At 41.8% G+C, this 27,710-nt stretch overlaps 1 protein-coding gene across 3 annotated transcripts in view; it reads left to right on the top strand.

Annotated features, from left to right (window-relative positions):
* CNTN5 (contactin 5) overlaps nt 1–27,710 on the top strand; it is a 2,223,160-nt gene that overhangs the window by 1,137,174 nt on the left and 1,058,276 nt on the right. The gene's annotated exons all lie outside the window — the stretch shown is intronic.

Below are 27,710 nucleotides of genomic sequence, written 5' to 3'. Positions count from 1 at the left end.
CAAAATTGTCGCTATTTTTTTGTTTATAGCGCAAAAAATAAAAATCGCACAGGTGATCAAATACCACCAAAAGAAAGCTCCATTTGTAGGAAAAAAGGACGTCAATTTTATTTAGGTACAGTGTTGCACAACTGCTCAATTATCAGTTAAAGTAACGCAGTGCCGAATCGCAAAATAGGGCCTGGTCATTAAGGGGGCAATTCGCATAAGTGTGAACCCAGCCTAAAGGGGGTTATTTACTAAAACTGGAGAGTGCAAAATCGGGTACAGCTATGCAAAGAAACCAATCAGCTTCCAGGTTTTATTGCCAAAGCCTAATTGAACAAGCTGAAGTTAGAAGTTGATTGGCTACTATGCACAGCTGCACCAGATTCTGAGTGCACAAGTTTTCATAAATCTACCCCAAAATATAGCTAAACCCAAGACCAAAATTCAATATATTGCAGCTTATAAGTCCTTGGATGTCTTGGCCACAATAGTTTTTTTTTTTTATCTGGCAATCCTGTCAGTAACCCACTTCCTGTCTTAAGGTGACAACATTCACTAACTGTACTGTATCTATGAAAGTGCAAAGTTGTCACCCTAGACTGCTCGCTCCTTATCTAGACTACAGAATGCCTCCTGCTCTTCTCACCTCTATAACATAAGGGTGGTGGGTGGTAGGGGTGGGGTTATGTAGGTGAACTGGGTAAGGCTAATAACTACTTGAGATAAGACTACACAGTGAACAACTTCCAAGCTCACTGGATTTCTGGCAGGATCAACAGGTATTTTTGTGCTCTTATCGAACTGATACAACAAAATGCTTTCAATGGCTATTAATTGGCTTCTGTATATATTGGTCCTAGTATGTATGTGTATGCATGCAGGAGAGCCTGTAGATTGTAAGCTTCTTAAGGGCACGGAGTGATGTAAATGTAAAATGTATTTAAAGTGCTGTGTAAGTAGTCTGTGCTATATAAATGCCTGTATTGAATAAATTATATATAAAAAAGGTTATGCACTCCCTTTAAAGCCATAACGTTCCAAAATGAGAAATTTGTTTGAGTTAAACGTATAAAGATAGGGGAGGGATATTTGACTTTATTTCTGTATTACAAATATGGGGGCCATTCACAGGGGAAACCTTTGGTCAAATGTTAACAAAGCCATGAGTATATCACGTAGGGACGCGTAAGCTTCCTGATATAAGATGAATATTTTGAATTTTGACAGGAAGGCGATGACCCACACAAGCTTTGTGAGTGCAGATTAGGAGCCCAGCGCTGGGGTCTCGCACTCAGTGAACGGATAAGCACATGATGGCTGCAAACTGACAGGCATTGTAAAAAAATCCTTGTACTGAATGGAGAAATCTTTTTCAATTCACTGGCAGCCACCTCATTTGTTAGCTAAATCAGATGTATTTCATGGCCGACTGCCACTTGTTCAAGTGCCATTTTGCCGTACTGGAATAGAAAAGCGATATTTCTTTATATATTTATTTCTACTCAAGACGCAGTCCTGAATACTAGTGAATAAATATGTTGATATCATGCATGCACACTTCTAAAAAAATCTATCATTAGAAAGCTGATGGAGGGATCTCTGTGCCAGAAATTCAAGCTTAGACACGTGCCATAGCCAATATGCAGGGAGAAGGGGGTCTCATACCTCCTGTTGAATTTGCTTATGACATTATGTAACCTTGGAGTCCATGAGTTATAAGAAGAAGAAGACGGGTTTATATTTAGTGCATTCGTTTTTACGTGCTTGGCACAAAGCTCTTAGCACTAAGATCAAGACTAAATTTCCCTGCTCACCTAACTGTCTATATGCTGCAAAGTGTCCCTAACACTATAGCACCCCTATTACCTTACCCTCCCCCTCTGAACCATTAGGCTCATGTCAGATTAGTTGCTACTAGTGGCAGAATCCCCTAGGGGAGGGAACCTAATGGAATTGCTCCCCCACTTGAAAAGAATGATGTTAACTTGTTGATAAGGGGGGCCTCAAGTGTGGCCTCCAAAATCAACAAAGGTCTGCACATAAAATTCTGTGAATATTCATTATCAGAGACAGCAGACACACAACAGAATATAGTCAGAGATTGGTCTGAGACTATGGACATAATGCAGGAGATGGTCAGAGACTGCTCTCATAATGCAAGAGAGAGTAAGCAAGGAATCCCCAGTGCTGCGCATCCATGCGTGTAATAGAGGAACAGACAACCTAAGCCTGGGCTCCCACCAAGTCACGTCCCAACACGTTTTACTCCACGCTCTGGAGCTTAATCATGGGGATCTCCATGACTAAGCTCTAGGGGAGGGAGTGAATTGCGTTGGGGGTGTGGCCTGGTGGCTGAGGCTGTCTCTTCCACCATTAGACTACACACATGGATGTGCAGCACCGGGGAGTCCTTGCTTCCTTTCTTTAGTGGCCACAGGAGCTGGGACAAGCTCCACTCCCTTGCTCGCACTCCAGTGGCATTGGACTTTTGCACCATCTACACTGCTCCTATAATCATTTTACAAGCGGCACATCAATCTTCCATGGGACATAATGCAGAAGATGGTCAGAGATCGTGGACATGATACAAAATTTGGTCAGTGATTGTGACAAGTGATGGTCTAAGACTGCAGACATATCACAAGAGATGGTCAGAGACTGCGTACATGATACAAGAGATAATCAAATAATGTGAACATGCTGCAGGAGACTGTCAGGTACTGTGAACATGTTATATGAGTTGCTGGAGACTGGGGACATGCTTCATGAGACAGTCATAGCCCCTTGATAAGGCCATATGATTATGTGGTGTAACGCGTAGGGGAGGGGTCAATCTGTCGTCACGTTGAGGCACGCATTGTTAGCAAACTGTGGAAATACTGGCTAATTGTCTGATACCCGCACTGTGAGAATTGAATGCTTTTTACAGTTTGGTGCACTCTAAGCACCAGAAAAATGTGAATGTTTTTATATTTAGTGTTTAAGAAGCAGGTTGTTTTAAAAGATAAAGCACTATGTCCAGTTTTCTCTCTTTATGATTTCGGTGTATGGAGAGAAGTGTAAGAGAATGAGGATTCTAAACTCAAGATTGCCTCCAAAGGAGTGAAAAAGCAGATATGTATAGTAACTAGGGATGATCGAACGGTTCGGGTCCACCATCGGTTCGGCCCGAACATTGGGTGTTCGAGGTTCGGCAGAATTTAGAACTTTTTGCCCAAAAAGTTCGGAATTCGGCAACCAGAACCGACCAAAATGCAATACTTCAGGAAATGGGCTTTAAAAGCCCGTGATTGGACCAGAACCATTAGCAAAAGCCAATTGAGGGGGCAGGAGAATGCTAGGAATGTGATTGGAGTGACTAGGGGGTCCCTAGACCAATCATTAGTGAATACGCCCCCCAGTATATAAGATCGCCCCCGCCATATTCCTAGCATTGTTATACTGGACATGGAAGAGAGTGGAAGCAGTTCTGTTCATTTTACTTTAAAAGTGTCATTTAGCATTTATTAGTGTGAGGAAAGGGATATCTAGTGTAGTTAGAGTGCTCATTTACACTTAAGTTAGCTTCAAAAATTTAGTTTCTGTAGGGAAAGTGTTAAGTGTAAGGGGACCGTAGTGTAGTGTAGGGTTAACTGACAGTGACTGCTATGGAAGGGTGACAAAACCGGTGACCGCTATAGAGAAATGATCATTTCTCTGAATTGCTTCGGGACAGGAATATGGCTTCTCACCAGCCAAGCATTTTTCATGCTGCAGGGGCTGCCACTGCCAGTGCTTTTTTGAGGACATGTTTGATGTCAGACATGACATCTGAACATGTGTATAGGGGGTATATATACACATATATGTCTGTATATATATACCCCTAGACATATATAGGTGTGATAGTAGCAGAAATATATGCTTGCGCTAATGAAATCATTTACAGTAATATATTTCTGCTACTATCACACCTATATATGGCTAGGTGTCTATATACATTTATTATGTGTGTATATATACCACTATACACAAGTTCAGATGTTTTGCCTGCCTCAAAAGAACCCAAAAAAATGCCAAAAAAACCCTAGCGTCAAAAAAAAAATGCCCAGGTGTGTTTTTGCTGGCATTTTTTGGGGGGTTTTGGAGGCAGGCAAAACATCTGAACTTGTGTATAGTGGTGTATATACACACATACATATATTTATATACACACCTAGACATATATAGGTGTGATAGTAGCAGAAATATATGCTTGCGCTAATGAAATCATTTACAGTAATATATTTCTGCTACTATCACACCTATATATGGCTAGGTGTCTATATACATATAATTATGTGTGTATATATACCACTATACACAAGTTCAGATGTTTTGCCTGCCTCAAAAGAACCCCAAAAAATGCCAAAAAAACGCTAGCGTCAAAAAAAAAATGCCCAGGTGTGTTTTTGCTGGCATTTTTTGGGAGTTTTTGGAGGCAGGCAAAACATCATAACTTGTGCACAGTACCACTATACACAAGTTCAGATGTTTTTCCTGACTGCAAAGAACCCAAAAAAATGCCTGCTATTAAACCGGCAAGGTGTTACAGCAGCGAAGCCAACCCCCTGAGCTGAAAGTGTTCTAATACAAACAATCTTTTTTTTTTTTTATGGTTCTGGACATGCTACAGAGCTGAAACTTCACATGTACACTTTTTAGACCCCCCCCCCCCCCCCGATATGAAATCCAAAGAAAAATAAAAAAATCTCTTTTTTTTTATTTTAATTTTTTCAATAATTGGCTTTTTTTATCAAAAATGACAATTTTTAAGAACTTTTTTTGTGTGATTTTGTGTCTGGGGGGTCTAAAAGGTGTACCTGTGAAGTTTCAGCTCTGTAGCATGTCCAGAACCAGAAAAAAAAGGATTGTTTGTATTAGAAAACTTTCAGCTCAGGGGGTTAGCTTCTCTCCTCGGTTTTCACACCTTGCCGGTTTCAAAGCAGGCATTTTTTTGGGTTCTTTGCAGTCAGGAAAAACATCTGAACTTGTGTATAATGGTACTGTGCACAAGTTCTAATGTTTTGCCTGCCTCCAAAAACTCCCAAAAAATGCCAGCAAAAACACACCTGGGCATTTTTTTTTTTTTTGACGCTAGCGTTTTTTTGGCATTTTTTGGGGTTCTTTTGAGGCAGGCAAAACATCTGAACTTGTGTATAGTGGTATATATACACACATAATTATATGTATATAGACACCTAGCCATATATAGGTGTGATAGTAGCAGAAATATATTACTGTAAATGATTTAATTAGCGCAAGCATATATTTCTGCTACTATCACACCTATATATGTCTAGGTGTGTATATAAATATATGTATGTGTGTATATACACCACTATACACAAGTTCAGATGTTTTGCCTGCCTCAAAAGAACCCCAAAAAATGCCAAAAAAAACGCTAGCGTCAAAAAAAAAATGCCCAGGTGTGTTTTTGCTTGCATTTTTTGGGGGTTTTTGGAGGCAGGCAAAACATCAGAACTTGTGCACAGTACCACTATACACAAGTTCAGATGTTTTTCCTGACTGCAAAGAACCCAAAAAAAATGCTTGCTATTAAACCGGCAAGGTGTTACAGCAGTGAAGCCAACCTCCTGTGCTGAAAGTTTTCTAATACAAACAATCTTTTTTTTTATGGTTCTGGACATGCTACAGAGCTGAAACTTCACATGTACACTTTTTAGACCCCCCCCCCCCCCCCCAGATACTAAATCCAAAGTAAAAATCAAAAAATCTTTTTTTTTTTTTAATTTTTCAATAATTGGCTTTTTTATCAAAAATGACAAATTTTAAGAACTTTTTTGTGTGATTTTGTGTCTGGGGGGTCTAAAAGGTGTACCTGTGAAGTTTCAGCTCTGTAGCATGTCCAGAACCAGAAAAAAGATCATATAGGTTTTAAAGGAGGGTCCCACATCCCTGTTCTACTGAAAACTTATCTTTTTTTTTTCATGGTTCTGGACATGCTACAGAACTGAAACTTCACATGTACACTTTTTAGACCCCCCAGATACTTAATCCAAAGTAAAAATAAAAAAATCTCTCTTTTTTTTTTTTTTTTTCCAATAATTGGCTTTTTTTTATCAAAAATGAAAATTTTTAAGAACTTTTTTTTGTGTGTTTAATAGTTAATGGGGCATGACCCAGAACCCTAGGCACTTTTTAGGGGCATTTATTGGGTTTTAGGGCTTAAAAATTGTGTTTTTTGATTACCGAAGTTCGGGTCCCATTGATTTCAATGGGGTTCTGAAATCCGGGCTGAACTTTCGGGAAGTTCGGATGTTCTGGCCGAACCGAACTTTTCAAAAGTTCGATCATCCCTAATAGTAACGAAGTAGAACTACTTAAGCACTGTACTTAAGTACCGAAATGCGGTATCTGTACTTTCCTAGAGTAATTTTTTTTTCTCCTACTTCTACTTTTACTTCACTACATTTTTTCGATGATTTCGATACTTCTACTCCGATATTTTTTTTTTGTGCTGCATCGTTACTCGTTACTTTTAAAAAAATTACTACTGCCAGAACAGTAGATGGCAGGTTGCATAAAGCTCAAAAAAATGTGTATAATGTCATTTGTAAATCAGCGCATACGAAAATAAAGGCTGTGTATAATAAAAGCTGCTATACCAAATCTTTCCAATAAAAAGAAAATATGAAACAAACAAATAAATGGTGCTACAGCGCTTAAAGTGCATCAAGAAACTACTAACAAACACAACTTGGCTGTGCGAATAAAGTGCCAGTGCAATCGATATAATATCATCGTTGCCCCCAGTGCCCTGCCCACACTCCACACAGTATCAAAAATAAAGTGACATGAATGTGCTAAAGCCTAAATGCAGTGAAAATAATTTTTCCCACAATGTAACAGTAAATTCAATTCATATAAAATATGACAATAAATCACAATAAAATAAGTTATGAAATAAGTTAGGTCAGGTGCGTGCAACAAGTTGAAGTGTGTAAACCTATCTATAACGAAAAGTCCATAAATGAATTCCAGTGTGCAAATCTAAAGTGTCACTTCACTTGTCAGATGCTTCCACCTCCTTCAGTGCTCGAGTGACCGACCAACACACTTAATGGTGGTGGCACTGGTGGATAGCGTCTGGGTGGCACTGTGGCACTGGCACTGGCTGCACTGGTTCAAAAAGCCATATATATTTAATTATTTTGAATTCTCAATCTCATAGGTCCTCTCCTCATAAGATATTAATAACTTAAGATTAGGTGATGAACTTCTTGGCGGCCCTGGCAGGATGACGGGGACACCCGCCACTTCTGGAGCCGAGCCGCTGTTATTCCCCAACATGTGACAAAGTGACAGCCAGGAGATCTAGTGGCTAGTAGTGCTCAACAATATCGCTTTTATATATAAAAATGAAATAAAATATACTGACTCACAATTTAGTAGGAGGTAGCGTGTAGCAGTAGGCAGCACAACTCAATTCAATCAATCCCATAGCCTCGCTCGCGCCGCGGCCCGCGGAATCACTGTCATGATCATCAAGTTAAGACCGCACTGGAGGAGTCGTGCTGCCGTCTTCCCGCTCGAGGTCTCCGCCTCTAAACGTGTTGTGTGTCACTCAGACTCCACCCCTTAGTGCCCTTACTGAGAGGAGTTGTGACACGGGCGGCGGGACGCGGGAGCAGGACTCGGAGCATTTTCTTCGTTATCTCATCTTCTTCTCTATGAGGTGAGTGAGGTGGACCGTGGAGAGAGGGCCTAATCCTTGCCATGGCAAATGTGCCATTTGAGAATCAAATAATCAATATAAAATATTAATATATTATATACACACGGATCATGGGTGGCTTTTTTGAACCAAGAAGAGTGAGACTGATGGCTATGATGATTATCCGACCATCCATGGTCCATGTACCATAAGTGTTGTGTTGTGGTGGTGCTTGTGCTTCCTGCGGCCTGCCTCTGCCTGTGCGGCTGTGCCTGCACTGCAGTGGCCACTGGCAGTGGCACTGGACTTGAGCAAAGCAAATGAGCACTACTAGTGTGAAGGACAGGTGGTGGAACCATGTTCTGACAAGTTCTTATAATGAAAATAATATAGACAGCTTTTTGAACCAGTGCAGTGCCAGTGCTACTAAGGTGAGAGGCAGAGAGAGAGGCTATCCAGTCCACCACTTTACTTGAGCAGATAGCAGAAGAAAGGTGGAAGCATTTGACAGCAAGTGACAAGCACTTCTTAGATTGCACACTGGAATTCAGTTATGGACTTTTCGTTATAAAGTTTAGTTTACACACTTAACCTTCCTAGCGGTATTCCCGAGTGTGACTCGGGGTAAGATTTTAGTGCCAAAAGCGGTAACCCCGAGTCACACTCGGGGTAGCGCTAAGAAGATCGCTGGATGCTGGAAGAGGTTTTACTTACCTTTTCTCCGGGATCCAGCGAAGACTGCGAGCGGTATGCGGCGGCGGAGCTCTCTCCCGATCGTCTGCGAGCCCCGGCTTCCGTCTCCGGCAACGTGACGTCCGCCGGGGGGTGGAACCGGCGGCAAATTCAAATGTAAAATGCACCAAACACACTGATACCGTTCAAAATAAAATAAAATCACATTACATAGCCCCCCAGTGCCCTTTCCTGCAGTTTTACTGTACTTTTTATGTAAATATATGTATATATATATATATATATACAGTATATATATATATATATATATATATATATATATATATATATATATAAAATATATATATATATATATATAATATATGTATACATAATATATGTATACATATATATATATATATATATATATATATATATATATATATATATATATATAATATATATAATAAATGTGTACAGTTGGTTTGGACTGATATATAATATATATAATAAATGTGTACAGTTGGTTTGGACTGCTCATTCAGAAGAATTACATGCAAAATAATGGTACCGCTTTCAGCACCTAAAATCCAAAAGAATCATACCGCCAGGGAGGTTAAACTTGCACCTAACTTATTCACAATCACAACTTATTTTATTGTGGTATTGTCATATATATTTTATATGAATTAAATTTACATTGTGGGAATAATTTGCACTGCATTTAGCACAGACATGTCACTTTATTTTTGATACTGTGGGCGATGATTTTGAATACAAGAAGAATATATATATATATATATATATATATATATATATATATATATATAATTGCAGGCACTTTATTAGCATTTTTAGCACAGCCACTTTGTTAGTAGTTTTTGATGCATTTTTCACTTTAAGCGTTGAAGGTTTGATGAAGCTGGCCTGGCACATCATCATCAATTGAGCAAATCAAATCAAACCGCGATTAAGAATGCTCCTGTTCTGCCTTTTGATCAGCTGAAAAGATGGACGAACCAAAAACACCACCTTCCACCCCTGGCCCTTCAACTTCAAGTGATCTGCCTGGCTGTGAGAGTGAGGAAGCTCAGGAAGGAGACCACCCCTGGCTTTAAAAGGGGAAGGGAGGGACATACTTTATCTGTTTTTTGTTTACAAAAAGTTACAGCCTAAGGAATTGTGATTGTCCTTTAGGTTAATCATTTGAATAAATCATTTGAAATAATAAAAAAACAATATGATGTTCAAACTTTTGACTTCTTTCTTTAATAACTACATAACTCAGTACTTGAGTAGAATTTTTTTTTCAAAACTACTGGTACTTTTTACTTTTAGTACTTAAGTAGCAAATTTTTTGAAAAAACTACTTGCAATACTTAAGTAAAAAAAATGTTGAATACTTTAGTACTTCTACTTAAGTAACTTTTTCTGCGAGCACTTCCACTTCTACTCAAGTCACTTTTTGATCGAGCACTTGTACTTTTACTCAAGTAGAAATTTCGAGTACTTTATACAAGTCTGTGAAAAAGCATAAAACAGATCCCCAGAGAGGGACAAAAGCACATATAGACCATTGGCTGGTGTTATCCACAAGGTGAGGGCACATCGGATGAGGGGATTATCACTAATGTATGTGGATGATTGGAGCACATAGTGGTGAACACTAATTAGGGAAGCCGTCGTTTGGATATGTGAACACAAGCCTGTTTTTTTATGACAATTAAGCATATGCAAGCAAATTCATACCAAAGGACACTTTATGAACTGTTGCATTGTTGTTTTGTTTTGTTAATGTTATATATGGTTTGATATGATATGCTGATTCTGAATATTGCTATGTAAACAGATTCAAAGGGATACTAGCACATGAGTATTTGGGAGCGCGGCACCACTATTATAGTTTTTAAGAAGAATACCTGTGAAAATATTTGGTACAAGGACAGAGCAGGCATAGAAGCGGAGAGCAATGACAGTGGGGTCCAGAGAAAAGGGTGCTAAGGGTCAAATTGCAAAATGGAAACACAGCAGATAGTAAGAACATTGAGGAGGAGAGAGGTATAAAAAAATCACTCAAGGAGGAATGGCTATGGAGCAGAAAATGAGAGCTGCTAATGGCCAGTACAATGGGCAAATAAAAGTGAACACAATACCGAGACCGGCAATTACGAAGGATAGAATTATCCAATTATTCTCCCACTCTGCAAGACTCTGGTCCGGCCACATCTAGAGTATGCTGTCCAGTTCTGGGCACCGGTCCTCAGGAAGGATGTGCTGGAACTGGAGAGAGTGCAGAGAAGGGCGACAAAGATAATTCGGGGAATGGAGGACATCAGCTATGAGGAAAGACTACAAGCACTGAACTTATTCTCTCTGGAGAAGAGATGCATGAGAGGGGATATGATATCAATGTACAAATACTGTACTGGTGACCTTAGCATAGTGAACAAACTTTTCAGAGAAAGGGAATTCAATAAGACACGTGGCCACTCACTAAAACTAGAGGAAAAACGGTTTAACCTCAAACTGCGTAAGAGGTTCTTTACTGTCAGAGAGGTAAGGATGGGGAATTCTCTTCCACTAGATGTGGTATCAACAGCGAGCATCGATAGTTTCAAAAAACTATTAGATGGGCACCTTAAAGACCACAACATACAGGGGTATACGATGTACGGTTAACAGCAAACACACACACACATCATAGGTTGAACTGGATGGACTGGTGTCTTTTTTCAGCCTCACAAACTATGTAACTATAGAAGGTGTCAGAAAATAACATTTGGGGAGAGCCAAGAACCTTGAACCTTGAAGAGAAGAACAGAGAGGATGATGGTGTATCCTCCTTGAGGTTGTAAAAGCTGGATATACAAAGGATCCTCATCTACTGCTAAAGACAGGAAGCAATATTCTCTCTGTATACATTTATACAGGGTTATTGGGAATGCAGCAAGTGTAGGAGACCTATGGTGGGCACCGACCTGGTAGGTAGGTAAAAACAGAGCTAAGCATTATGACAGGAAAATGTTGTCACAAAAACATATTAGAACGCAGTGGGTGGCTCACTATACCACCACCTAAATCTGAAACATTGCTTTTTGGGTGAACTAACCATTTAGGTTTTAAATGGAACCAATCTACAAGTCCTTAGAGTGATTTAGAATTCAAAGTGAATATCTTATAATTAATGACAGCATGCTTGTCCCATATTGTAAAAGAACTGCTGAATTTGAGTAACACAGACAGTTCAGCCTCTGTGTAAATATTCAGACATTGGGCTTCATTTCATATTCCCTTACCCAGAAGTAATCCACAATGATGGGAAATATGCTGGAAATACATCTGACACATCATATTTTGTAGAATTCAATGCAATTCACAATGCCGCTGCTTCGTTTACCAGTACAGACCTGTGTGGGCTGCCATTCTCACAACTCTGCGGAACACATGTCAAGGATTTTATTTAGCAATTATGTAAACTCTCAGGGGAGGCCTGGAATTGTACAGCCACTCACAAAAAGCAAAAAGACTGTCTGACTATATGTGACAACATGCACTTATTTATTTCTAACATCTGGGATTTCTTAAAGGGAGATTACAGCTTGTATGTTGTTTTCCCAGCAGCACAAAATTGCCTATTCTACCACACTGATATATACATGATATACCTAAGGGTCCTTTCACATGAGCGTCATCAGCTCAGGTGTATAATCACGTGGTAAAGAGCTGCTGATTGGCTCTTTACCTCAATCTGTGATCAGCAGTGTCCTCTGAACCCTATGATCACAGAGCGTGGCACTCGAACCGCGCAGCGGGCGCGATCATGGGAGGCCGTCATGTGATGGCCTCCCAGAATTAGCTTTCCGTGTTGTAGCTGTCATTCGGCTATAGCGCAATCAGCAAGTTGTTAAGTACCTGCTACATACACAGAATATTTTCTTTTTTTTTATTTTGCCTTGAGTTACGCATTAAAATGTACCTGTTTTTTTTTTTTAATAAGTCTTTATTGAATTTCAAACAATAAACAATATACAAATACAAAAATAAATAAGTATATATAAATGTAAATGTACATGTACATAAAAAACAACAACAAACAAAAAACAGAGAAAAAAAAAAAGGGGGGGGGGTAATATCCAGTGTATATCTTATACTTATTTGAACATTTCAAGCATGTCCAGGCAATTGACTATAATATACATTGGCGACGGAGAGATAGTGTCATACATATTTACAATATATATTTCTCATTAATATCCAAAACAAGTTTCCCTAAACTGGAGGGTAGGCCTTTACTCTGAGTATAGATTAATCTTATATTCTCTCCATTTAACCCAAATTTTTTGACCCCTATCTACCTGTCCCCTTGAAATGTAAGTAAGGTCCTCCATCAGTGCCACAGAATCAACCTTGCGGCACCACTGGCGGACAGAGGGTGGTTCTGGATTTCCCCATTTGGCCGGTATAAAATGTACCAGTTACTGGTCTGTAAGAGTTTGCAGACCATCAGTTAGCAGGAACGTATGTGTGGAGTAGAGATGTGCACAACAGAAAAATGTGTTTTGTTTAGTTTCGGATTCGTTTGTTCAGTCAATCATATAGTTTTGTCATATTCATTATGTTAGAATGATTTGTTTTCAGAATTCATTTTGTACATTTGGATTTGTTTCCTATATTCGTTATTTTCAAATTGATTCGAAATTCTGATTTATTTGAAATCCGAATTTCACAAAACGGCTATATTTATTCTATTCTATTTTTTTTTTGTTATATTCTTTTATAATCTATTCTTTTATTTTATATTCTATTTTATTCTATTCTATTTAATTGTATTCTATTCTTTTCTATACTATTCTGTTTTATTTAATTATATTCCTTTATATTCTATTCGATAAAGCAGCCTAACTAGGAATCATCTTATTTCACTTTAATACCTTACTGTATTTATTGCAATATGTTTCCATTTCAAATTCGGATAATTGGTTTTATTATAATTTATTTCTGATTAGTTGAAATTCGTTACTATTGGGATTCGGAAATGCAAATACACCCGAATCTTCGAATAACAAACAATTGTGTCTGAATTTAGATTCATAACAAAACTAATTGCACATATCTAGTGTGGAATATTGTGCATTTATTATAATAATTACTTGTGTTTTTACATATACTTAGATTTTCCTAGTGCATATTTTTGGAGAAGATTTAGAAACAGGTATTCTATGTTGTATAAATGGTAAATGCACTAAAAACAAATGATTTTTGTGGATTTACTTTCTTATTTTGCAGCATGCAGTCATTTATTAAAATGTGCCAAACTGCACATTATATACAGGGGGGAGATTTACTAAAACTGGAGAGTGCAAAATCTGGTGCAGCTGTGCATAGAAACGAATTAGCTTCCAGTTTTTTTATGTCAAAGCTTAAGGCCCCTTTCACACAGGCGGACCGTTCAGATCCGCCTGTTCGTTCTTTTGGCGGATCTGAACGGTCCCCCCATGCATTCCTATGGGGCATCGGATGGCAGCGGAGACATGTCTGCTGACATCCGACCCAATCCGATCCTTCAAATCTGGATGGATGGAAACCCTATTTTGCATCCGTCCATCGGATCGGATCAGATGAGAATGGACTGACGGTCCGTTCCGATCTGATTTCCCCCATAGAGATGCATGGGGAACTGACAGCTGTGTCTCCGCACACAGCGTGGAGACACAGCTGTTATCCTTCTGCTCAGCGGGGGATCGGTGGCTCGATCCCCCGCTGAGAAAAGCAGAGTCCGTTTGACGGACATAGTGTGTGAAAGGAGCCTAATTGAACAAGCTGAAGTTAGAAGCTGATTGGCTACCATGCACAGCTGCCCCAGATTTTACACTCTCCAGTTTTAGTAAATCAACCCTATTATATTGTATTCCATTGCACTATGCAACCTGCAGGCAATGTTGACAACCTCCACTGGTGCTGCTACTATTGCAGTTTCTGGCCATGTACACAAGAAAGGAAACTGAAATAAGCAGCCGCACACCGCAATGCGATACCAATAAGAACATATTTATTGTAATGTTGAAAGATGCAGTCACAGGAATAAATGGCAGGTTAACATGTTTCACACATCTTGTGCTTAGTCAGGTGTGTATAGGATCATAGTCCCAACTCACTTGCCCAATCCTGTCAGGAAGCCAACAGTTCTCATCGCTAATTACAGGCAGTGAGACATTTCCTGGTCCGCAGCTGCACAGATCAGGAAATGTCTGACTGCCTGTGATTATTGGTGTGCAATGTCGGCGTCCTGGCGGGATCGGGCAGGTGGATTGGGACTAGGATCCCTAACACGCCTGAGCCCATCAGGGCCATCTTACCAAATGGGCACACTGGACAGTTTCCCGGGGGCCCCATTTGCCCGGGGGGCCCCACATACCCCCGCCACCTAACTTAGCAGGTGGTAAGCGCCTGTTGGCTCTGCGCTGCTGTCAGGCCACTTGGGCCATGGCGGGGGAGCCCACAACTGCAGGAATGCATGTCCCACTCCACGGGAACAGGCACACACAGGACAGTCGAGTCTGACTCCCGTACGTTTGTGTGTTCACCGGACCCAGCCACCAAACTTGGAAGCTGTCATTAGCCTGGCACTGCTGTACCAATAAATATCACCTTATCGATAATTGCTTTTTTATTCTTGTGGGTGATTGTGTAGGTGGGGGCCCAGTGCACTGTATTGCCCAGGGCCCTTTAATGCTCTTAAGATGGCAATGGAGCCCATCTCTAGTAATAACAATGTCCACAAGCAGCAGAGATATGGGTGGGGCTTTCCTGAGGGTGGCCATAATTCTCTATGAGCAGCCTGAGCCTGACCCCACCCATTTGTAGTTATTAGAGGTAGAGTGGCAGTAGGAGCAATGCTGGAGTAAATAGTCAGAGTGTACACTATGCTATTCAATGGAACACTTACAGAGGTAATGAAATGCCAATTGTTTATGTTTGCAAGGTTTCCTAATGTCAACTGGGGGGTTGTTGTACAAGTATTGGTAAGTGTTAATGAGATTTTAATGAAATGAAAAGATTGGAAATAGGGGAATTGTATTACAAGATGTGCAGACAATGTAGCTGTGCAGCTAACTGGTAGAATAATTGTCTCCTTGGTGTACCTGTACAGATAGGAAAGGCAGTAAAGTAAACTCTGCAAATAATGGAAAGCACTTCATGGTCACTTCTATGGATCCACATTTCTCTGCACATGTTGCTACAATATTAAAATAAAAACATCCTCTCTCTCTATGTACTAAAGCAGTGCTCACACTCAGTCCTTATACTCTTCCTTCCTTGAAGCGTTTTCCTCATTTTCCTCATGCTGGGTTCTGTGCCATCTTCTTCAGTTACGCCATTGGGAGCTGGATGACCCTTCTCTATATCCCTGCCACTGCAGCCTCCTGCAATATGTGACAGCTATACCTCAGGAGTCTGCGGGAGCAGGGTCATGTCATGTTTGCCTAGGTGAGAAAGACGGCAGGAGGTGGACTGGTCTAAAAAAAAAAAAAAATTGTCTCTTTTAAATTGCATTGGGGTGAGGGTTACAATGGTGAAATGACATTAATTTGTATAAAGGTCCACTTTAAGTTTATCTAAGAACCGGGATTTTTTTCCAGCAGGACTGATTGCATGTACTGGTAAAAGATGGTGAAGGATCTCTTGTGGATGGGGGTCTATTGTTGCTGGGGAGGTCTTATGTTGCTGGCAAGGGTCTACTGTTAAGGGAGGGGTCTTTTGTTGCAGGCTACTGGAAGGACTATTGATGCTGACTGCTGGGGGATCCATGGTTATTGACAGGGGTCCTATGTTGCTAGGGTGGATCTGTTGTTACAGGGGGTATTTTGTTGCAGGTGGTCTATTATTGGTGGGGGATCTATTGTTGCTGGCTGTAGGAGATAAGGGACGGTGTTCAGAGGTGGGTAGGGGGCAGAGACAAGAGGTAAGTACCTGCACCTATTCTCTGGGAAAAAAAAGCCCTGTCTAAGAATAGTAATGCCCCATACACACGTGCAGATTATCTGCATACTTTTGTCTTCAGACTTACCTTTTCTATGTAGTGCAAGGGCCTGCCGGATTGCATACAAATTGAAAGTGTTTAGGTTTGACCTCATATTATATGGTTTTGGTAAGTCTGCAGACAAAAGTCTGCAGATAATCTGCACGTGTGTATGGGGCATTAGTCTTACCAAATTACAGCTAAATGCATCACACTACACTATCTAGAAAAAGTATTTATTTCTATACTTGGCGTCTAAAAAATCTTTAATGAGCTCCTTAAAGCAGAGCTCCACCCAACTTCTCTGAGTTTGACAGGTACTCATTCCCACTTCCTGGTAAGGTCGCTGCATAGCGATCTGCGTCATGTCCAGCCCCTCCTCCTTCTCCACTGCCTTCTGGGACCTGTGTGTGTCCCAGAAGACGGCTGGGCCATTCAGAAAGTGCAGAGTGACTCGTGCATGCACAGTAGGAAACCGGCTGTGAAGGCTTCTCTGCCGGTTTCCATTACTTGCAATGCCGGCGCCTGCACTCAAAGCCGATGGACAAATTGGCTTGGGGTGCCGACATTGCAGGATCCTTGGACAGGTAAGTGCCCTTTTTTAAAAAATTAGCAGCTACAGTATTTGTAGCTGATGACTTTTATTTTTTTTCGCCCATACTGGAACGCTTTAAACTGCATTATCTTTAGAACTACTCTTTATGTAGGAGGGGGTTAGTGTCCCTTTTGCTGTAGTCTTTGCTCTGTCTCCAGCCAGCCTAGGCTGAACTTTCACTCCCTTGCTGGGGTATAAAAAGTAGGTGGGGAGTCGCTAGTGGTCAGTGTTGTAAAGGAAGAGATAGTCACGAAAGACTCCCATTTTTTGGTGGTAGGATAGCCATGTGTTTTCCCCTCCGTGGACCCCTCAAGTGTTTCATTGCCGTCACTCATCTTTATCGATCACGACTCTTTTATTTTGCCAAGTTTCTTTTAATTTACAAATTAAATACACTGAAACTGTAATTATTTTAGCATTGAATGGTTTATAAGAAATTGCAGCAAAAAAAAGGAAGGTCCAACTGTATTACATCCACAGCCACCACTTTGTTCAAGTCTCGGACTGCTTTCCCATAAAGAAAAAAAAAAGTAGATTGGCTTGACTACATTGGTTGCATTGGAAGAGGGGAACAATAAGGGTATAATTATTTACTTAACCACTTTACGTCTGCTCACATTGCTGCTACTGCAGCAATGAGGCTCGTTATCGTCCAGCGACGTAGACCTACGTCGCTGGACTCCTCCCCTTGTGGGCAGCACGCGTGCGCCGCCTGAGGCTCGCTCCCGCTGTTTTCAGTCACAGCAGGAGTCGGGCCAGGGGAGGAGCGGCGGTGATCACCGCCGCTCTTCCCCGATCGTCGGGGAATCGAGTGTGGAGATCCGCCCGCTTGTGTAAACAAAGCGGGCGGATCTCCTAAGTGGCAGACAGGGTCAGATTGCAGGGTTCAGCATAGCTGAACATGCGATCTGTCCCTGTGTCACTCAGTCACCTCCCCCCACACACGTCAGAAAGCACCAGGCATGCATTAACCCCTCCCTCTCCACTAAAAATCCCCTTCCCTGCCAGTGTCATTTTTACAGTAACAGTGCATATGTATAGCACTGATTACTGTAGTAATGTCACTGGTACCCCCAAAAGTGTCAAAAATGTCAGTCAAGGGTTCAATCTGTCCGCCGCAATGTCGCAGTCCCGCAAAAAAAATCGCAGATCGCCACCATTACTCGTTAAAAAAAAACCCACCAAAAATGACAGAAATCTTTCTTTTACATTTTTTGGGGGGGAATTTCATATAAAAAAATGTGAAAAATATTGTTATTTTTTTCAAAATTGTCGCTCTTTTTTTGTTTATAGCGCAAAAAGTAAAAATCACACAGGTGATCAAATACCACCAAAAGAAAGCTCTGTTTGTAGGAAAAAAAGGAAGTAAATTTCGTTTGGGTACGGCGTTGCATGACCACGCAATTGTCAGTTAAAGTTGCACAGTGCCGAATCGCAAAAAGTGGCCCAGACGTAAGACAGCAAAATCCTCCGGTGGTAAAGTGGTTAAAATCTGTCTAAAATCTATAAATTCTGAACTACCCCAATACTTCCAACCCATTCTGTTACCACCCATTCACAACAAACAAAATCAAAACCTTCAAAATCTTTTGTACACTGTAACATTCTGCTCCACAAAACCTTTTCCATGCCGATGAGAAGTGTCCATGTCACCAAAAAGCAATGTGGGAACCTGAAGAAGGTCCCTCCAACTCTGTAGTTCAGAAGTAAGAAGAGTAGACCGTGGTTGTCACATGGCCACAAATTCAGGAAAGAACTTGGGCTATTTAGCTTATTTATTTATTTTTCTTATTTATTGGGGCAATTACCCAGGAGGAGGTAACGTTTAGTGGGGTGGGGTCATTGTGGTATTTAGTATTAAAGGAGAAGTGTGGGATTGGCAAAAAATAGGCATACATTCTCATCTAGATTGATCCGATCCTGCAGCTCTCCCCTGCTGGCTCTAGACTGACAACTGAAGGATCATATGAGCACTGATTGCTCAGTTCTTGGTCTTCATTGAGCATTGAGCATAGAGTGGTGACTGTCAATCACTTGCTCTCTGCTCTGCCTCTCCTGTGCTCAGTGGAGCACCATGGTGTGGAGGGGAGGTAGTGGCAGTCTTAGGCTCTCAGCAACGTGGTTGGTCAGCTGGGTGGATCCAGACATTATTGTCAAGATTCCTTCAGAGCCTGAACCGGCTCTGTGATGTCAGCTGTTGGCTGAAACTGGGTTACGGGGGTGCAGAACTAAGTGCACTCCTGTGACCCACAAGAAATATGACCAAAAGAGCTTTGGCCATACTTCTCTTTTAAGCTGGATGTTTGCACATGTATTCCTCCAAAAAATGTGGATGGCTTCACTTTAAAAAGAATAAATTCAAACCACAAATCTGTCAGCCATGCTTGCCCTTATTTCACTTTTCATCTCCATTATTTTCTGATTGTTCGTTTAAAGGGAACCGTTTCCATTACCTGTTGTACTAAATGCAAATTTAATCCCGCTTTCTAAAGAATGTTTTTTTATTTTATTTTAATGCTTGAAAAAGTTGTCACAAGCTGCCTGGCTATAAAATGAACTCCTTTTCAAGATGTACTTAAGGTATAATGTAATTGGGAGCACAGGGAGATCTTGGAATGGAGATGTAATATAAATGCAAATGATTATAATGACTGTTACTATATCATAATATTGTTCCTTATCTTTCTCATTTTTTTTTTCTGGGTCGGCCTCCCAAAAGGTTGTAGCAATTTGTTTCAGGATGAAGAGGCACTTTTAATTTGGCTAGATCAAGTGAAGGCTATTGATCTGAAGAAGATATTGTTTCATGCAGGTGGTATGGCAGACAAGGGTTTTGTTGCTGCTCCAACTTTAGAAAGTGAAAATCAGATAGAGTAACAATTGCTAGAAAATGATATCTTTCCTTCCTCTTAAAGCTGGTATAAAAGGCACAAATTAATGCAGTTTTCTAATTTTTAAAGCACACTCAGAGCACTAGAAAAAAAATACCATTGGAGCCCCCATCCATCCCCACACCTTTCTATTCAGGGCTAGAGGAATAAGCTTTAATAGTTACCTTATTCCTCCTATAATCCTTCATTGTATTGAGGACACATAGGGCCCACCAAGCAATCTGGAGGTGAACCCCAGAAGCTTGCTGGATTGAGGAATAAGGTTTAAAGCTTGTTCATCCACCCCACAAGGGTATTGTTTTAGTCCAGCTTTAATAATTCAGTAATAATTATAGTTTTAGTTTTATAGTTTTATTTAGTAATTCATAATAATTGTTTTATTAGCTTTAATAATTCAGTAAAAAATGTTTAATGCAACTAGCGTAAGTACCTGACTTTGGCTCAGCATCAGCCTTTTTGCAGTCCATTGTACAGCAGCACTTGGACTGGGGGAGGGAGGAGCAGCACTTGGAACCAATCAGGTCGGGTATGCTACATGCAAATTTGATGATATAGAAAATGCTGATAGGAGGAGATGACCCCATTACTCTGCTGCTGCTGCTTGTTTACTGTCTACTTAGTAGGCACGGGGTGGGAAGATGACTATACTGCATTCTATAACTGTAACAGAGAAAGTGGTATCATCTCAGGTGTGAGTGGGCAGAAATATAGATCATTTGGCAGGTAAATCACCTCTCTTATATGTATTTAATCTGTTTGCCAGGAGCTCAGCTTTACGCAGATGTTCCATGAAAAATGGAAGGTCTGCTCTACTGCATATACCTTACCTCTTAAACAGAATGTGCTTTAAAAATGTAGCACCCCTAGTACACACCAAAGACAAATTAGCACCTCCAAACCCTGGACTCAGTTGATGGCTAAAATCGGGGGACAGATAAAGCACATTGGGCGCCAGTTACTTTTATTGTAGAATGGTTGGGGGAGGTGAGGGTTAGAGGTCCCAGATACCAAGTAGATCACTTCTAGACTCTCCAGATCCAGATCAATGTCCAGCTTTACAGTGTCAAAACCTTTGTACTGACGGGGAAACACTGTAAGCATGTTACCAAATTTCAGTACATCCTCCAAATGAGTAACCAGGCCCTTCTGAAAGACCAGCCTTCTTCTTGGCTCTCTCCAGCAAAGGGCCTCCCCTAGGTCTCCTCCTTGGCACAACTTCCTCCAGACCAGACAGGGCAGCTTTAAGAACATTTCAGCACATATTAAGCCCCAAAACAGGCTATAAAGTTTATTATTACATTCTATTTTATACATAAGGTAAGAAAGAAGGAGGTGTGTGATGTTATTAAAAGTCAGCAAATAGAATGTCAGCACCTCTAGATGCAGGGGCGGGCAAGCATTTCAACCCAGGGCTGAGTTCAAGGCTAAAATAGGGGGACACAGAAAGTACGTTGAGCACCAATCACTTTTGCTTTTTTAAAGTTTTGTTGCAGAACGGTTTACGGGGTGAGGGTCCCAGATACCAAGCAGATCACTTACAGATTTTCCAGATCCAGATCAATGTCTAGCTTCACAGTATCAAAAACCTTTATACTGACCGGACAACACTGTAAGCATGTTTCCAAATTTCAGTACATCTTCCAAATGAGTAACCAGGCCCTTCTGAAAGACCAGCCTTCTTCTTGGCTCTCTCCAGCAAAGAGCCTCCCCTAGGTCTCCTCCTTGGCACACTTTTCTCCAGACCAGCCAGAAAAGCTTCAAGAACACTTGAGCACACTTCCGGACCCTTTGATTGACTTCCCATCTAGCCAATCAGGCATATATATGCAATTCACACCTGATTATTAAGAAATATAAAATATTCATTTTATTTTAGTTTCTAGTTCTGAACATTAAAAAAAAAAAAAAAACGAAATTAAAGTGGTTGTATTTCCTGTGCAAAAAAAAAAAAAAACCCTGCAGGACAATGCCATAATGTGCTAGTATGCATCACATACTAGCACATTTTGAAATATTTACCTTAGAACGAAGCCCCCACACGGTCCCCCGGACACCGCTGAGGGAGCCGACATGTTCCCTTGGCATCTCTTCCGGGTTCGGCGGCTCCGTTGAATCCCTGTGTATCCCTCTGTACCACCAGATAAGGTGAGCTGCAAGACAACGCTGCCAATTCAGATACCTTGCGGCAGAAGTGATCACCACCAAGAAGGCAACCTTCTGAGACAAAGAAAGCAGCGAAATCTCCCAATTTTATTCAAAAGGAGGCTTTTGAAGAACAGATAATACCAGATTTAGAGAGGTAACGGGGGATCGCCTCGGAGGAGCCATATGGCGCACTCCCTGGATAAAAGTCTGGATTTGGACATGCGTGGCTAACGGGCGTTGAAAATACACAGGAGCCGGCAAGGAGCTCTAAAGGTCCGGCAAGATACGCCGGATCTTCAGAGCGCATGCGCCGCTGGTGTCAGTGGCTGCATGCAGGATGAATATCTCCTAAATCGTGCAGGTTTAGAAGATATTAATTTTACCTACAAGTACAAGCCTTATTATAGGCTTACCTGTTGGTAAAAATTAAAAAGCGGAGTATACTATCTATTTAAATAAAGCCTCCACACTCCATTTAAAAAAGATAAACCCAATAATGGCATTTTAAATGTAAAACATGCAGCAATAATATAAAAGAAAAGAAAAAAAATATTTGCTACATAAAAAGTAAAATATTGATATACAGCTGTGCAATAAATATAAATCTAACTCAGCAGATAAATCCATATTTACACATGTGTTACACAGACATTCTTCATTCCGTTCATATGCTACATGAGTACGGCTATTTATATGAAAGTCAATGATAATAATATTATACAACAACATGCCTTCTAGCATTTCGTCTTGCCTTTTATTGGTTTATAAGCATTCAGAATCTTGAATGATTCTTCTAGTTGTGCTTCATACAGAATCAGGATCTTTCCTTCCACTGTACATTTTGTAGTTTCATTTAGAGAAGAAAACATTATCTGAGACTATGACACTTATACCAGTATTCAACTCAAAAGCAAACATTTATTATATTGCAACTTACCAGTTCTTAGACATGATGGCTACATTTGTTTTGTTTTTTAGGCTTTTTTTCCTGTATTTTCACCTGCTGATCTTGCCATGAGTCTGTCATTTTTCAAAATAAAAAGTTGTTCTGCAGATGTAGCAGTTAGTGGGTGGAGAAAAACAATTTAACACTGACAGGGGTGCCTGCATTTTTCCTATCCAGCTTTTATGTCTTTACTGTATGTAAAACTTTTATCCCAAAATAAACAACATTGTTTACTGACCTGCTTTTAACCACTTAAGCCCCGGAAGATTTTACCCCCTTCCTGACCAGGGGATATTTTGCGATTCGGCACTGCGTGACTTTCACGGACAATTGCGCGGTCGTGCGATGCTGTACCTAAGGGCTCTTTCACACGGTCCGCCTCCATAGGCGGATCCGTGTTGCTCAGCGGGGATCGATCTGCGATCCCCGCTGAGCCGGCGGATGACAGCTCCGTCTCCGCTTGCAGAGCGGAGAGGGAGGTATCTCAGCACCCGCTGCCCTCTATGGGGAATCGGATGAGAGCGGACCGCTTGTTCACTCTCATCAGATCCGATCCGATTACTGAACGGATGGAAAAATAGGGTTTCCATCCGTCCAGATTTCACGCACAGGATCGGATGCGGGTGGCAGCGGGTGTCAGCGGAGGTGTCTCCGCTGCCCCATAGAGCTGCATGGAGGATCCGATCAGATCTGCCTAAAAAACTGACAGGCGGATCTGATCGGATCGCCCGTGTGAAAGAGCCCTAAACGAATTTGATGTCCTTTTTTTCCCACAAACAGAGCTTTCTTTTGGTGGTATTTGATCACCTGTGCGATTTTTTTTTAAATATTTTTTTATTAGGTTTTTGCAGAAATAAAAATGAGTTACAAACAATGTATTGCAATCATCAATGGTAAACAGCGTTGGAACAACAAAGTAGAAAAACAAGTAAACAGCTGAAACTCACATTTGAAGGGGAAAGATTGAGGGATTAAAGGACCGACCCACATCAGCCAGGAGCTATGGAAATGCTATAATCTATGCAGTGCAGACCATCACAATTTATCCAAACCAGTGCTGAGACCCTAGGAGGGTAGGGGGGGGTGCAGGGCAGTGCAGCCCAAGGCCACCGGCGGCATCTACTACACTTAAGCCACCCCAAGGGGGACGCCCCGAAAGGGATCTGCTGCGACCCCCCGCTTGGCCCCGCCCCCACCCCACCCGCCCACGGCCCCAGTGGAATCTCCTTAGGATCAATCAGATAACAACATAGAGGGTGTTTATTTATTGGGGACCACTTTTTTCAACATAATCATTCCAGGCGGACCATCTGGCCCTAAATTGTTGCATTTTAAAAGCATTAACCGCTAGAGTTTTCTCGTGTGCACACGATTCACCAACTATTTGAATCACTTCTCTCCTGGTCGGGGTGTCCTCACATTTCCATTTACGGGCTATGGACAGCCGTGCAGCAAAAAGAATATTCTGGACCACTGTCCTTAGTTGGAAGGGATATTTGTCAATATTTATGCCTAGTAAGGCCTGTTCTACTTCCACCTTATTGAGTATCCCTGTCACTTCTGCAATTAGTTTAGCGACAGAAGCCCAGAAACCCCGTAATGAGATACAGGTCCACAGGACATGGAGTAAGGTTCCGACTTGTCCGCACTGCCTCCAACATAAGTTGGAAACGCCCGGGTAGTACTTAGCTATGGAGTACGGTGTCTTGTACCACCTCATGTGTATTTTTAAGAAACCTTCCCTAAAGTTGGAGCATCTGGTGTGAACTGACGTATATGCATAGGAGTGTGACCATTGATCTACTGTAAATTCCTGACCTAAGTCGCCCTCCCACTTCAAGTGGTATGTGCTTTTCGTGAATGTCTTCTTACCCTGCAGGGAGGTGTAAAATTTGCCTATACCTTTTGTTTGTTGATTGCTTCCGAAGCATAGCGTGTAAATTGGTTCTGGGATAGGTATATCAACTGATGCTATGGAGGATAACAAGTTAGTTACTCTGTGGAACGCGAGGTATTCCTTGGCAAAAGGCGGGAAGCGGGCACACCATCCAGCGAAGGAAAAACCTCCCGGATGGTGCGTGATGTCTCTGACTGTGTGGAGATCATATGCGGACCAGTGCGCTAAGTGAAGATTCGGAGATAAGAATGATAGAGCTGTCAGGGGGATAGGGATATCCACATTTTTGGTACTTTTGGCTCCATGAGCATAGAAATACTTCCATGCACAAACAGTGGACGAGATAGTGGGATGCTCCCTAGGATAGTTGCTGTTGGAAAATGGGGTACTGAGTATTAGGTCGGCTAGGGTGCCCTGAGTCACCACCGCCTGTTCAAGCCTTTTCCAACTAGGTGGTTGTGTGTTCTTCAACCAATGTATAGATTGGGTAAGTACAGCAGCCATGTGATAGTCCCGTATGTCTGGAACACCCATGCCCCCTATGAGGGGATGTTTGATTAAGTGCATGTGGGAGCAGCGGGGTCTCTTACCACCCCATAGAAATTTCGATATCAAAGATTGCACTGAGCTGTAGAATGTTACGGGAATCCTGATGGGGATGGCCCTAAATAAGTACAGGAGCTTAGGGAATGTCAGCATTTTAAACGCTGCATTCCTGCCCGACCAGGAAAGGTAGAATTTGCTGAGTCTAGCTAGTTCGTGCGTAAGGATGTCTAAAAAAGGCGTGAAGTTGGTTTTAAACAGATCCCCAATCTTACTAGTGAGTTTTATACCTAAGTAGTCAATATGTCCATCACCCCACTGAAATGGAACACTGTCCTGAATCTCTCGTGCAATGTGTGTGGGAATAGCAACACCTAGCATGTTCGATTTAGTCTCATTAACCTTGTAGTAAGACACTGAACTAAACTCCTTAAGCACCTCCTGAACCGCTGGTAGTGAGGACTGGGGAGAAGTTATGGACATGATGACATCATCCGCGAACAGCGAAATCTTGTTATTGAGACCTTTAACGTCTAATCCCCTAATCTCCGGATGGCTTCTAATCCTTTCTGCAAAGGGCTCCATCAACAAAGCAAACACCAGTGGGGACAGTGGGCACCCCTGGCGAGTGCCATTGGTTATGTTAAATTTAGTGGAGAACAGACCTTCCGTGTAAACATATGCCGAGGGCGCAGTGTAAAGAGCTAACACCGCGTCCAAAATCTCACCCCCCATGCCGAACCGTTGCAGGACTTTACGCAAATATCCCCAGTGTATCCTGTCAAAGGCCTTTTCGGCGTCAAGGGACAGGAACACTGTAGGCGTCTTAGTGGATTCGGCATGGTGGATGAGATTCAGCATTCTTCTGGTAGCATCGGTGGCCTGTCGGCCCATGACAAACCCCACCTGGTCCTGGTTTATAAGACCAGGTAGGAATTTTGAGATTCTATTGGCCAGTATTTTCGCGTAGACCTTCAGATCCACGTTTAATAGGGAAATGGGTCTGAAGTTCTTCGCACAATCCGGGGGTTTCCCCGGCTTGGGGAGCGTTATCACAGTAGCTTCTAGCATTTCAGGGGGGAAGGAGGCAGAAGAGGCAGCCCTCCGGAACACCTCCCGGAGTCTTGGAGTCAAGATGTGCACATATTGCTTATAGTACTCCGATGAAAACCCATCAGGGCCAGGAGCCTTATTGAGGGGTAAAGATTGGATAACTTTACTAATTTCAGTGTCTGTGATAGGGAGGTTCAGTTCCGCTAAATCTGTGGAGCTCAATTTGGGTAAAGAAATTGATGCTAAAAATCTATCAATGTCCTCCGGGGACGGTTGGGGGGTGGTTAAATCGTCCCGTAGATTATATAGCTCACCATAATAATTGCTAAAGGCATCGGCAATTTCCTTGGGGTTAGTCAAGGATTGCTTTGTGGAGTGGTGTGTCAAATTAGATATACGTTGCCGGGCCTGTGTGTCCTTCAGTTGGGTAGCTAAAAGCTTGCCTGCCTTGTTGCCGTGTGCGTAGGAGTTGGCCTTAAGTTTACGGACACGGGCCTGATGCTGACCGATTAAAAGCGTACGGAGTTCATGTTGCGCATTGGAAAGTTGGTCACTCACGTCTGGGAGCGGGGTACGCTTGTTAGTTATTTCTAAATTTTGGATCTTACTAAGAAGATCATCCAAACGCTGCCTCCTCCGCCTCCTCAACGCTGCACTTTTAGATATAAGAAAACCACGCATAAAAGCTTTGTGGGCGTTCCAAACAGTCACCGGACACACCTCCCCACTTTCGTTGAATCGGAAGAATTCCTCCAAGGCCACACGGACCTCGGACGAAGACCCCGAATCGCAAAAAACACCTGTATCATTTTTCCACCTATTAGCCCCCGTAGAAAATATCCTGGGGCCAACAGTAATGGATACCGGGGCGTGGTCCGACCAAGTGATCTGCCCAATGGACGAGTCCACAATTTTTTGTAGCAAGAATTTGTCCGTGAAGAACATATCTATTCTGGAGTAGGAGGCATGAACTTTCGAAAAGAAGGAGTAATCCCGCTCCGTAGAGTGGCGACACCTCCATATGTCCTGTAGGCCTGATGATAACAAAAAGTTAGAAAGGTCCGATCTGCGGGGAGTTGTCCGGGCAGCAGTGGAGATGTCCTGGCGGACATTAGCAACCAAGTTCATGTCTCCCCCCAAAACCACATGTCCTCTAATGCTTGGTTGGAGGCGTTTCCATAATTTGGTGAGATAGGACAACTGTCTTACATTTGGAGCATATATGTTGAGTATGGAGTATTCAACGTTATTGATCTCACAGTGT

This window comes from Pelophylax lessonae (assembly GCF_965119305.1).
Source record: "Pelophylax lessonae genome assembly, chromosome: 2".
NCBI classification, from domain to species: domain Eukaryota; kingdom Metazoa; phylum Chordata; class Amphibia; order Anura; family Ranidae; genus Pelophylax; species Pelophylax lessonae.
This window is presented reverse-complemented; position numbering and strand designations above follow the sequence as displayed.